This window comes from Schistocerca gregaria, chromosome 2 (assembly GCF_023897955.1).
Source record: "Schistocerca gregaria isolate iqSchGreg1 chromosome 2, iqSchGreg1.2, whole genome shotgun sequence".
NCBI classification, from domain to species: domain Eukaryota; kingdom Metazoa; phylum Arthropoda; class Insecta; order Orthoptera; family Acrididae; genus Schistocerca; species Schistocerca gregaria.
In genome coordinates, this window is record NC_064921.1 from 709,975,079 (window position 1) to 709,988,357 (window position 13,279).

Sequence of the window (13,279 nt, forward strand, 5' to 3'; positions counted from 1 at the left end):
CAAACGCTCAAAGTTACTTAATTACAGATAGTTTCAATTACTCTTGCTATTACTGTCAAGTTCTGTACAGTATCGGGTTGCTTTTGTTTATTAAAAGTGCTGACTGCAGTACAATTTTACTGCCGCCAACTTACATTTCGCGGAAAGACCACAAAGATAAGATAAGAGAGATTAGGACTCGTACAGAGGCATATAGGCAGTTGTTTTTCCCTCGTTCTGTTTGGGAGTGGAACAGAAAGAGAAGATGCTAGTTGTGGTACGAGGTACCCTCCGCTACGTACCGTATGGTGGATTGCGGAGTATGTGTGTAGATGTAGATGTAGATATTAATAGTGTAACACGATCCACAATTTGTCAATTGTGCTCATGCTAGATAGCGATTAATAGGAAGACCACTATCTACTTCTTTATTCAAAAGACAGTGATAAAACATTTGTTAGCGAACTCCATTTAATTTTCATTCTAAGTGGAAAGGTGTTTAGTAGTGAGGGACTTAATCTATGCACAATAACTATTTTGCTGTGAACTATATCCATATTTCATATCAGATAGGAAAATGTTTGAAATGTAATTTTGAACGTATGTCCAATTTACGATTCTACAGTGAATATTAATAGTAACATTACTGAGACCATTCAGTTTGACTAAGTCCTCAAGGTAATAGTGTGTTCCGTTATCTGTTATATTTATGCAAATAGTTTGTTCTGCTCAGTCAGCTCCAACCTTAACGTGAATATACGCAGGTGTCAGAGTTCATTAAATTTTCGTGTGAAAAACTATAGGCTGTGTTTTCTCATTGAAGTTACTTATTTTCAGTTCTTGAACAAAAATGTTACTCATTCTTATGCCTAATTAGGCTGGAGACCGTTTTTATTATCATTTGGACGCTGGGGATAAGTAAATTATTGTTTGTTACTGTTTAAACATTTACGTAATTCTGATTTTCACTTCCGATACGCCACCTCCGTTAGGTACAACACGGTCAACATAACACAATTCCTTTCAGTGGGTAACACTGCTCTGTTGCTTTATACCATAATTGTTTTAACAAGATTATTTTATTTCAGGATCTGCCTTCAACTTTAAGGTTATGGTATAGCAGTAGCGCCGCGCGATATTAGCCGAGCGGTCTAGGGCGCAACAGTCATGGACTGTGCGGCTGGTCGCGGCGAAGGTTCGAATCCTCCCTCGGGAATGGGTGTGTGTGTTTGTCCTTAGAATAATTTAGGTTAAGTAGTGTGTAAGCTTAGGGACTGATGACCTTAGCAGTTAAGTCCCATAAGATCTCACACACATTTGAACATTTTTATAGCAGCAGCAGACGGTCGTGTTATACATGGATTGCCGTTTCGAAGTGGTGAACTCATGTACCATCGCCTGTGACGATATTCGACAAAAAGTTGTCACACGGATGGCCCTTCGTTGCTCTTATCGTCTTCTGTAAGGCGGCGAGAAACACAGCGGGTACACACCTTTGAGTGCCCCCAACTGGTGGGCGAGTGTCTCAGCAGAGACGTGCAGTTGTGCACCGAGGTGTTCGATTGTGATCCGTGGATCACCACGAATGAGAGTGTCCCCACCTTACAACACTGCAGAAGTCGCAGATGTGTGCGGCCGGCCGGCACGCGGGAGTTACGGCAGGTTTGCGCGACCTTATTGCAATGATGACAGACGTTTCGCCCAGCGACTCACCTTGCTTCTCTTCACGGCTAGGTCAACGTAGACATTCGACAAGCTCCTGTGAATATCTTTGATGCTCTGTCTTGCTGCCACAAAAAACTCAATGACAGATCTCTGCTTGGAAAACACCTCCGTTACAGAAGCTATTTTGAAGGTTACGCCTAGCGCCCCCACCTGTCGGAACATTATGAAACTATCCACTATGTCACACAACAAATTCCACATTTTTTAAACCGAAATAGACGAAGAAAAAATGTATTGCATTACTTATTGAATGGCCCTCGTATCAAGAGGTCACTTTTGAACAATGGTTCGGAACGTACACCACATATTGTTGGGACTGATTCGAAAATACGCTTTGCGAATGGGAAGAGCTATCCAACAGTACAAAGCCGTGTGTGATAAGTGAACGAATATAAGAAAAGTGGACCGAGTTTCTTGATGGACTAGCACTTATTGCAGATACTGTTCTTGTGGCGTCGATAGTTACGATGCCACAACATGGCTGCACGATATCGTAAGTTGGCACTACGAGAGAAGACTAACTACGCCGACCACAGCGCCCTCTGGCCGACGCTGAGGAACTCAGCGAGTGCCATCTTGATTTCGCCCCATTTCATCAAGAGCAGACAGCCTGGAAACATCGCTTCGACAACCGAGTTTGATTCGACATGGACTACGGCTTCACACCTACGTGCTCATCCTTGCCAAAGTTATGTATGCATTTGATATTTACTTGTGTTTTTGACTCTATTAAAAGTGTTAAAGTTACATGCAGTATCGAAGTGCTTCACCTCTCCTGCTGCTACCCGCTTCCTTCACTCTCGGCCTATGTTACAGAAGCAGTTAACAGGAGCAGACCCACGCACCGCCTATCTAGGCGGTATAGAAAAGTTCTAATAATGAACATAGCAGCGTTCACTTTTTGGACAAGAACTTGAAAGTGGGCTTTCCGTGACAGCTTACAACCTGCCTGCACACCCAGGAATTTGTACAGACTCACAACCATATGCCCGGTCTGTGTAATCGATGCGCCATCTTTAGCTGAAATGTGTGTTACGACCTCTTCGAAGAAAGTGAAATCAACGATAATCTTTCTTTCTTATGAGGCGATCGGTCATAAATGGTTTCTAAGATGTATCAACTGATGGTGCAATGTCTGTGGAAGGCAAACGGCTTGATTTGTGCCTCTGCCTATAGCCAAGCTGGATCATCTCTTCGATGTTGTGTGAATTCATACTGGTAGATAGCGCCTTCTAACAAATTCTCTTCAGTGTTCCCTGACGGTCATCACAGACGACTGGGTTTCGTGTGCCGTATTCTACACTGATAACGAAATGCAAGGAGTACTGTATGCCACTGCCTTGCGTATTGCTTCTCTGGTACATTTAAAACATTAACGGATTTCATATTTTTGTTCGCAGTAAAACTCGTCCAAAAACTAAACTCCTTTAATATCCTTAGCTGAAACTGATCAAAAACACTTTAAATCGTACTGAACTTCATTAAGAAACGATAATAGTAGCCAATGAATCTTCAGTACGCAATGCACAAATACAAAGAAGCTAGTGTATATTCTGGAAGATAAGTATTAACATTTTTTTTAGGTGGAACGTATAATGGATACTGGCTAGTAGAAATCGTACCCTGAGGCATTTGAACCATTTGAAGTCAGATATCAAACTATTTTGTCATACAATGTGAAAGTAATTTGGGTGTCCCTCTTCCCCCCACCCCACCTAGCAAAGATCTGTGTACGCTCTTGAGTGAATACTATTCTATCTGACACTACACATTTACTTATGTTTTCTTTTTTGTTTATTTCACATCGACATAACCTGATGCCACAATATGCGTGGGATTATTTTCGAATGAACGCCCATTCGATTTTAATGTAATTTGCATCGTCAGAAAAAACATTTCTCCAGTCATTGATGTGAAACCAACAAAGTAAGTACACCAAACACACGTAACATATTTACTTCCAGCAAATTGGTAATTTGTCCCACGATCAAAAAATAGAATACACCTCTTCTAGAGCAAGAGCTATCACGGAAAGATAGGAAACTGTTCTCCCGACATATTTGGTTGGAAACTGGTCAAGCACTATGTGTTTTTTCTGTTTTCATGACTGTTGAGTGGTGGCTATATATACTATTTCATCAAACGTATTCGGACAGCTATTAGTGGACATTAATATGTGGTGATCCACACTTCGCCTTATGGGGACGTGAAACCGTTTGGGGAGACTTTTTGTGCAGTGTTTAAATGTCGTTGAAGGAACGGAAGTCCATTTTTCCACAAGAGGCGAACCGGAGAAGGTAGTGAAACTGGATATTGGGTTCTGTAGCGAAGTCACTTTCTGACTCATCCCAAAGGTGTTCAATTGCGTTCAGATCTCGACTATGGGGAGGCCAATCCGTTTGCGGAATGTTATTGTCTGCGAATCATTGCCCACCAGATTCCGCTTTATGACAGTGTGCGTTGTGATGCTGATATAAAAAAAAAAAAAAAACGCTTCTGAACTGTTCCTGTGCTGCAGGCAGTTCGCAATGCTGTGACATTTCATATTCTGCATTGAGCCTTTACTTAAGCTCAATAAGAGGACAACATCATAACCACAAAAAAAGTCTCCATACCGTAATCCTACTTCCTCCGTACTTCACTGTAGGCACCACACATGACGGTAGGTAATGTTCTGCAGACATTAGCCAGGTCCAAATCCTTCCATCGGACTTGCACAGGGTATAGGGAGATTCATCACTCCAAATGACTCGTTTACAGTCATGTGGCATCGCTCTTTACACCACCTCAATCGCCGCTTAGCAGTGAGGGCTCGGGCGTTGTAACCTGGCCACGGGTGCTTATCGGACAAATCCCATACCCAGTCTCTGTGCTGAGGCCGGGGAACCGCCACTTACCATCCGACGGCAGCTCCTACTGATGCGCCAGGCTTGCAGGTTTCTTGCAGCTCCAACCTCGCCTGCTCACCACATTGTTGCTCATCCGCCTCTGGACCGTATTTTTTCCCACCGTCGCCGGGCTACGTTGCCGTTTGGGATCCGTGTGCAACGTGTGCTGGAGTCGCTCGGTGTGAAGTCTGTAAGACCCCAAATCCAGGGTTTTAACCGCCTGCCACCCTGGCTACTGGAGAGATAGCACTCCTGCTTACGTCTTTTCTCCCGTTTTATCTGAGCACCACGACCATGTAGCTGTTTTTACGGATGGGTCTAAGCTGGGTTGCTCTGTCGTCTTTCCGGATCGTGCCATCAAGGTCAGACTGCCTCCCGAATTTACCATCTTTGACGCAGAATTGTATGACATCTTGGGGGCACTGGAGCAGATGAGACTTTCTCTCCGTGTTACATTGCTCGTCTGTTCAGATTCTTTGAGCGCCCTTTACTCGCTCCAGCGTTTGTACCCAGCAGATAAAGGAACCCGGACCATCCACAACGCCCTCCTCCAACTACAGCGACTGGGGAAGCAGGTGTCTTTCTGCTGGGTACCAGGGCACGCGGGAATTCTGGGGAATGAAAGGGCTGACCGAGCAACCAAGGAGGCGTGTCGTGGCCGTCAGATCTTTCAGTGTGCTATCCCACTGACAACAAGCTCCGTGTGATTAAGCCCACAACTCGGCCGTGGCGTACTTCCTTCCAGCCACGTCGACGGGACGAGGTCATCCTTACTCCTCTTCGCATCGGCCACAGCCCTACGACGCATGGATTTTTATTCCGGCGAGAGGACCTTCCGATGTGTGGTGCTTGTGGCGTGCAGATCACGGAGCACCCACCACATTTTATTGGACTGCATTTCATTTTCTGACCAGCGGACTGTAGCGGATTTGCCGGCGGATCTGCAGTCTATTTTATGCAATACTCAAACGAATGGGGTTCGGGTTTAAAAGTTCTGCGAGTTGTCCCACATTTTAACAAGATTTTTGGGAGATATTTTGAATGTGTCAACGGGGTGGCTGGCTCACCCAAATTTTTTCGTAAGTGGTGAGCCAATCTCATTTCCCTGTGCTGTTCTCTTAGCTCCTTTGTGTTTTGTTTTCCCTGTGTTTCTTGATTAGCTATCCTGCTTCCACATTGGTTTTAATGCATGGGAGAGTGCCTATGCGATAATCATTGTGTGGTCTTTTCGTGTGCATGCGTGTACGACAGTTTACGTTCTTATCCACATTCGTTTGTTTTCATCGATGTCAGGGCACTGATAACCTCGCCGTTGAGCGCCCATAAGTTCCCAAACCACACACACACACACACACACACACACACACTCACACACACACACACACTCACACACCTACACACAGTTATTGTGCTAGCTCGACTGTTGGTAGGACTTTGAAACTCACGAGTGATTTCTTATGCCAATTTCATCCGCTTTTCTTACAGCCACTCTCCGCAAGTCTCGACAGTCCCTGTCTATCAGTATAGGAGGTCTGTCTGGTTTTGGTTTACCTGTGGTTGTTCATCTCCGTTTTCACTTCACAATCAGATCGCCAACACTAGGCTTGTGCAGCTTTAGAAACTGGATTTGTTACTCAGCTGACACTCAGTACTGGGCTACGTTCGAAGACGGTGAGCTGTCCTGCCCGACTCATTCTGCAGTTTCTGCCTCTCTATTGACAACCCAATACTTCCCGCCTCCTTTTATAATGGCGGGTTCACCTCTATTGACATCTAGTGGTCAATGACGCATTACGTAGGAGTGTCCGAATACTTTCGGTCAAATAGTGTAATATGCGTCGTTAGAGAAAATTCCTTTTCACCAGTGACGTGAAAAAAAATTAAAGAATTGGTTACAACATCTTAACATATTTAGCTCCAGCAAATCCGTAATTTACTACACGCGAAACAGTCATTAATGTATACAACGATTAAAAAAAACACAAGACAGCTGTTCCAGAACAGCAGCTGTCGTATTAATGGGGGCTGAAAGGGGGGAGAGATAGTAAATTTCTTTCGTCGTGTGACGTGGTTAGAAGGAGTGGGGTGTAAGTACTCATACCATATTTTTAGATTTCCAGAAGGCTTTCGACACCGTTCTTCAGAAGCGTCTTCTAACCAAATTGCGTGCCTACGGAGTATCGCCTTAGTTGTGCGACTGGATTCGTGATTTCCTGTCAGAAAGGTCACAGTTCGTAGTCATAGACGGAAAGTCATCGAGTAAAACAGAAGTAATATTCGGCGTTCCCCAAGGAAGTGTTATACGCCCTCTATTGTTCCTGATCTATATTAACGACATAGGAGACAATCTGAGTAGCCGTCTTAGATTGTTTGCAGATGATGCTGTCATTTACCGTCTTGTAAAGTCATCAGATGATTAGAACGACTTGCAAAATGATTTAGATAAGATATCTGTATGGTGCGAAAAGTGGCAATTGACCCTGAATCAAGAAAAGTGTGAAGTTATTCAAATGAGTACTAAAAGAAAACAGCTAAATTTCGATTACGCGATGAGTCACACAAATCTGAAGGTTGTAAATTCAGCTAAATACTTGTTGTTGTTGTTGTGGTCTTCAGTCCTGAGACTGGTTTGATGCAGCTCTCCATGCTACTCTATCCTGTGCAAGCTTCTTCATCTCCCAGTACCTACTGCAACCTACATCCTTCTGAATCTGCTTAGTGTACTCCTCTCTCGGTCTCCCTCTACGATTTTTACCCTCCACACTGCCCTCCAATGCTAAATTTGTGATCCCTTGATGCCTCAAAACATGTCCTACCAACCGATCCCTTCTTCTAGTCAAGTTGTGCCACAAACTTCTCTTCTCCCCAATCCTATTCAATACCTCCTCATTAGTTACGTGATTATCCACCTTATCTTCAGTATTCTTCTGTAGCACCACATTTCGAAAGCTTCTATTCTCTTCTTGTCCAAACTAGTTATCGTCCATGTTTCACTTCCATACATGGCTACACTCCAAACAAATATTTTCAGAAATGACTTCCTGACACTTAAATCTATATTCGATGTTAACAAATTTCTCTTCTTCAGAAACGCTTTCCTTGCCATTGCCAGTCTACATTTTATATCCTCTCTACTTCGACCATCATCAGTTATTTTACTTCCTAAATAGCAAAACTCCTTTACTACTTTAAGTGTCTCATTTCCTAATCTAATTCCCTCAGCATCACCCGATTTAATTGGACTACATTCCATTATCCTCGTTTTGCTTTTGTTGATGTTCATCTTATATCCTCCTTTCAAGACACTGTCCATTCCGTTCAACTGCTCTTCCAAGTCCTTTGCCGTCTCTGACAGAATTACGATGTCATCGGCGAACCTCAAAGTTTTTACTTCGTCTCCATGAATTTTAATACCTACTCCAAATTTTTCTTTTGTTTCCTTTACTGCTTGCTCAATATACAGATTGAATAACATCGGGGAGAGGCTACAACCCTGTCTCACTCCTTTCCCAACCACTGCTTCCCTTTCATGCCCCTCGACTCTTATGACTGCCATCTGGTTTCTGTACAAATTGTAAATAGCCTTTCGCTCCCTGTATTTTACCCCCGCCACCTTTAGAATTTGAAAAAGAGTATTCCAGTCAACATTGTCAAAAGCTTTCTCTAAGTCTACAAATGCTAGAAACGTAGGTTTGCCTTTTCTTAATCTTTCTTCTAAGATAAGTCGTAAGGTCAGTATTGCCTCACGTGTTCCAACATTTCGACGGAATCCAAACTGATCCTCCCCGAGGTCCGCATCTACCAGTTTTTCCATTCGTCTGTAAAGAATTCGCGTTAGTATTTTGCAGCTGTGACTTATTAAACTGATAATTCGGTAATTTTCACATCTGTCAGCACCTGCTTTCTTTGGGATTGGAATTATTATATTCTTCTTGAAGTCTGAGGGTATTTCGCCTGTCTCATACATCTTGCTCACCAGCTGGTAGAGTTTTGTCATGACTGGCTCTCCCAAGGCCGTCAGTAGTTCTAATGGAATGTTGTCCACTCCGGGGGCCTTGTTTCGACTCAGGTCTTTCAGTGCTCTGTCAAACTCTTCACGCAGTATCGTATCACCCATTTCGTCTTCATCTACATCCTCTTCCATTTCCATAATATTGTCCTCAAGTACATCACCCTTGTATAAACCTTCTATATACTCCTTCCACCTTTCTGCCTTCCCTTCTTTGCTTAGAACTGGGTTGCCATCTGAGCTCTTGATATTCATACACGTGGTTCTCTTCTCTCCAAAGGTCTCTTTAATTTTCCTGTAGGCAGTATCTATCTTACCCCTAGTGAGATAAGCTTCTACATCCTTACATTTGTCCTCTAGCCATCCCTGTTTAGCCATTTTGCACTTCCTGTAGATCTCATTTTTGAGACGTTTGTATTCCTTTTTGCCTGCTTCATTTACTGCATTTTTATATTTTCTCCTTTCATCAATTAAATTCAATATTTCTTCTGTTACCCAAGGATTTCTATCAGCCCTCGTCTTTTTACCTACTTTATCCTCTGCTGCCTTCACTACTTCATCCCTCAAAGCTACCCATTCTTCTTCTACTGTATTTCTTTCCCCCATTCCTGTCAATTGCTCCCTTATGCTCTCCCTGAAACTCTGTACAACCTCTGGTTCTTTCAGTTTATCCAGGTCCCATCTCCTTAAATTCCCACATTTTTGCAGTTTCTTCAGTTTTAATCTACAGGTCATAACCAATAGATTGTGGTCAGAGTCCACATCTGCCCCTGGAAATGTCTTACAACTTAAAACCTGGTTCCTAAATCTCTGTCTTACCATTATATAATCTATCTGATACCTTTTAGTATCTCCAGGGTTCTTCCACGTATACAACCTTCTTTCATGATTCTTAAACCAAGTGTTACCTATGACTAAGTTGTGCTCTGTACAAAATTCTACTAGGCGGCTTCCTCTTTCATTTCTTAGCCCCAATCCATATTCACCTACTATGTTTCCTTCTCTCCCTTTTCCTACACTCGAATTCCAGTCACCCATTACTATTAAATTTTCGTCTCCCTTCACTATCTGAATAATTTCTTTTATTTCATCGTACATTTCTTCAATTTCTTCGTCATCTGCAGAGCTAGTTGGCTTATAAACTTGTACTACTGTAGTAGGTGTGGGCGTCGTATCTATCTTGGCCACAATAATGCGTTCACTATGCTGTTTGTAGTAGCTTACCCGCATTCCTATTTTCCTATTCATTATTAAACCTACTCCTGCATTACCCCTATTTGATTTTGTGTTTATAACCCTGTATTCACCTGACCAGAAGTCTTGTTCCTCCTGCCACCGAACTTCACTAATTCCCACTATATCTAACTTTAACCTATCCATTTCCCTTTTTAAATTTTCTAACCTACCTGCCCGATTAAGGGATCTGACATTCCACGCTCCGATCCGTAGAACGCCAGTTTTCTTTCTCCTGATAACGACATCCTCCTGAGTAGTCCCCGCCCGGAGATCCGAAAGGGGGACTATTTTACCTCCGGAATATTTTACCCAAGAGGTTGCCATCATCATTTAATCATACAGTAAAGCTGCATGTCCTCGGGAAAAATTACGGCTGTAGTTTCCCCTTGCTTTCAGCCGTTCGCAGTACCAGCACAGCAACGCCGTTTTGGTTAATGTTGCAAGGCCAGAACTGTCAATCATCCAGACTGTTGCCCCTGCAACTACTGAAAAGGCTGCTGCCCCTCTTCAGGAACCACACGTTTGTCTGGCCTCTCAACAGATACCCCTCCGTTGTGGTTGCACCTACGGTGCGGCCATCTGTATCGCTGAGGCACGCAAGCCTCCCCACCAACGGCAAGGTCCATGGTTCATGGGGGGGGGGGGGGGGCTAAATACTTATGGATTACAATTACAAATAACGTAAATTGGAACGATCACGTAGATAATATTGTGGGTAGAGCAAATCGAAGACTGCGGTTCATTGGCAGAACACTTAGAATGTGCAACAGGTCTACTAAAGAGACTGCTTACACCACCCTTGTCCGCCCCATTCTCGAATATTGCTGTGCGGTGTGCGATCCGCATCACGTGGAACTGACGTATGACATCCAAAAAGTACAAAGAAGGGCAGCTCGCCTCGTATCATCGCGAAATAGGGGAGATAGCGTCACAGACATGATACGTGAATTGGAGTGGCAATCATCAAAACAAAGGCGTTTTTCGTTGCGACGGGATCTTCTCATGAAATTTCAATCACCACCTTTCTCCTCCGATTGCGAAAACATTCTGTTGGCACCCACCTACATAGGGAGAAATGATCATCAAGATAAAATAAGAGAAATCAGAGCTCGCACAGAAAACTTTAAGTGCTCGTATTTCCCGCGTGCCGTTCGAGAGTGGAACGGTAGAGGGACAGCTTGAAGGTGGTTTATTGAACCCTCTGCCAGGTACTTTATTGTGAATAGCAGAGTAATCACGTAGATGTAGATGTAAGTGATAAAGACACGATTGTGAGAGAATGAGATTCAGAGTTTTTTTTTTTCAAATTTAAGATTCCATGTTCTTTCGTTGTAAGTAGGCTGTTTAGGTTTTTTTATTGGTAACGCCACGTAGCGCTCTGTATGAAAATCACTGAATGTGCTGTGTGCAGTCTGTGGATGGTTGGCATTGTTGTAATATTCGCTGTTGTAGTGTTGGGCAGCTGGATGTGAACAGCGCGTATCATTGCGCAGTTGGAGGTGAGCCGCCAGCAGTGGTGGACGTGGGAAGAGAGATGGCGGAGTTTTGAGAGCGGATGATCTGGATGTGTGTCCATCAGAGACAGTAAATTTGTAAGACTGGATGTCATGAACTGATATATATATGACTTTTGAACACTATTAAGGTAAATACATTGTTTTCTATCAAAATCTTTCATTTGCTAACTATGCCTACCAGTAGTTAGTCCCTTCACTAGTTAGAATCTATTATTTAGCTGGCAGTAGTGGCGCTCGCTGTATCGCAGTAGTTCAAGTAACGAAGAGTTTTGTGAGGTAAGTGATTCATGAAAAGTATAGATTATTGTTAGTCAGGGCCATTCTTTTGTAGGGATTTTTGAAAGTCAGATTGCGTTGCGCTAAAAATATTGTGTGTCAGTTTAGTGATGATCAGAATAAGTAAAGAGAGAAATGTCTGAGTACGTTCAGTTTTGCTCAGATGTTTGAAAATCAAATAACGTAAGGGGTTTACCAGCACAGTAATTCATAAATTTTTCTAAGGGGACGTTTCATACTGTATACAGTAACCATCATATGCAGTGGTTACAGATGAAGCTGTCCATACAACAACATTAAATTAAACTCAAGATGTTGTGTTCAGTAATGTTTTTGCCAATAATATAGTTAACATTGACACCGCTCTGCCTCCAAGGATGTCACTTATATCGCTTTGTCTCTCATTTGTAGCAGGTTTGGAGTGACCCACAGCGATGTAATACAACATTGTGTCCCATTTTCACGTATTACATACACATACACGTAGCTGTTATTGATTATACATTTTATGGAGTGGTTAAGGCAAATGGTAAACAATGTTACATATAGAAACATAGATTTCTAACCAAGTTCGTATATATATACAAATACTCCCATTTGTTTTTAGTACGGGAAACGATCTTCCGAGTTCCAGATACCATCATCACAGGCCACCACGTTATTATCAGACTTTTCCTTCATTCTCTACTTACTGGTTTGGAAACAGATGTTTTTGACTTGTGTGTGTTCCTGCGTCTCTTTGCATCCAAAGAGTAAACCTTCGAATAATCTGTGGGAAGCAGCTCAAATCACATGAGACATCTATATCCCTTTGCCAGCAAATAGTTTAGTTCTCCCACTACAATATGGTGCACATATCTCCAAATATTCGGTTTTGTCACTTATACCCCTCTGCTGCTAACCACATTATATCTGATTGGAAGTTGGACGGGCAAAGCATGCTTCATTCTGTTTACACGAATGCTGAGTAGTGTCGAGTGATGGTCTAAACATTTATAAAATCGACGGAAGGCTTTCTTACCTCAGCTGTTTCGGAGGGAGAAGATCTGTATGCAGCGACAGAAGCCCACAGACTGGCGTGCAGATCGCACGTAATATTCCACTTCCCGTCAATTCAGTCTCGAGGACGAGAGCCTGATGCGTCTATCCCTGCGAGTGAAGCAATGAAGATGCACACAGGGTAACATTGCGCAGTGATGTTACGTATAACTGGATATAAATAACCTAGCTCTGTTATCTGACTGTTGTGTCCCAAGATCTTGTGAGCTTATGTGACATTATATATGTGCACACGATGTGAGGCGTTGTGATCTTCCGTGTAAGAGATCATAGCTGCCTCATTTCATGAAAGTAATCAGCCAGTGATAACAGGAAACTATGCTACGTTGGGGATAAGGGTACGAATCATGATTCTTCTCCATACCCTGCTGTATCCTAGGTATCACGGCTTTGAATTAAGTCTGATATTTCGTGATAGTCGTGACAGTAATTCTGTTAATGAAACACAATTATTCCATGAGATTTCGTGATTGTGGTCGGATAACGTCAATTTATTCCCTCGACATTTCGGTTGACAACCAAGCAAATGCCTTCAGATGCGTTATTGCAACAGACTAACAGCGGAAATATCGTGGTAAGAATTCAATCAT

At 42.8% G+C, this 13,279-nt stretch overlaps 1 protein-coding gene across 1 annotated transcript in view; it reads right to left on the minus strand.

Moving 5' to 3' along the window:
- The window catches only part of LOC126335946 (uncharacterized), a 70,248-nt gene extending 57,485 nt beyond the window's left edge, over positions 1-12,763 (minus strand). Inside the window, exon 1 of the mRNA XM_049999423.1 lies at positions 12,652-12,763. The gene's annotated coding sequence lies outside the window, so the exon portion shown is untranslated. The remainder of the gene's footprint in view (positions 1-12,651) is intronic.
- Positions 12,764-13,279: the final 516 nt, after the last annotated feature.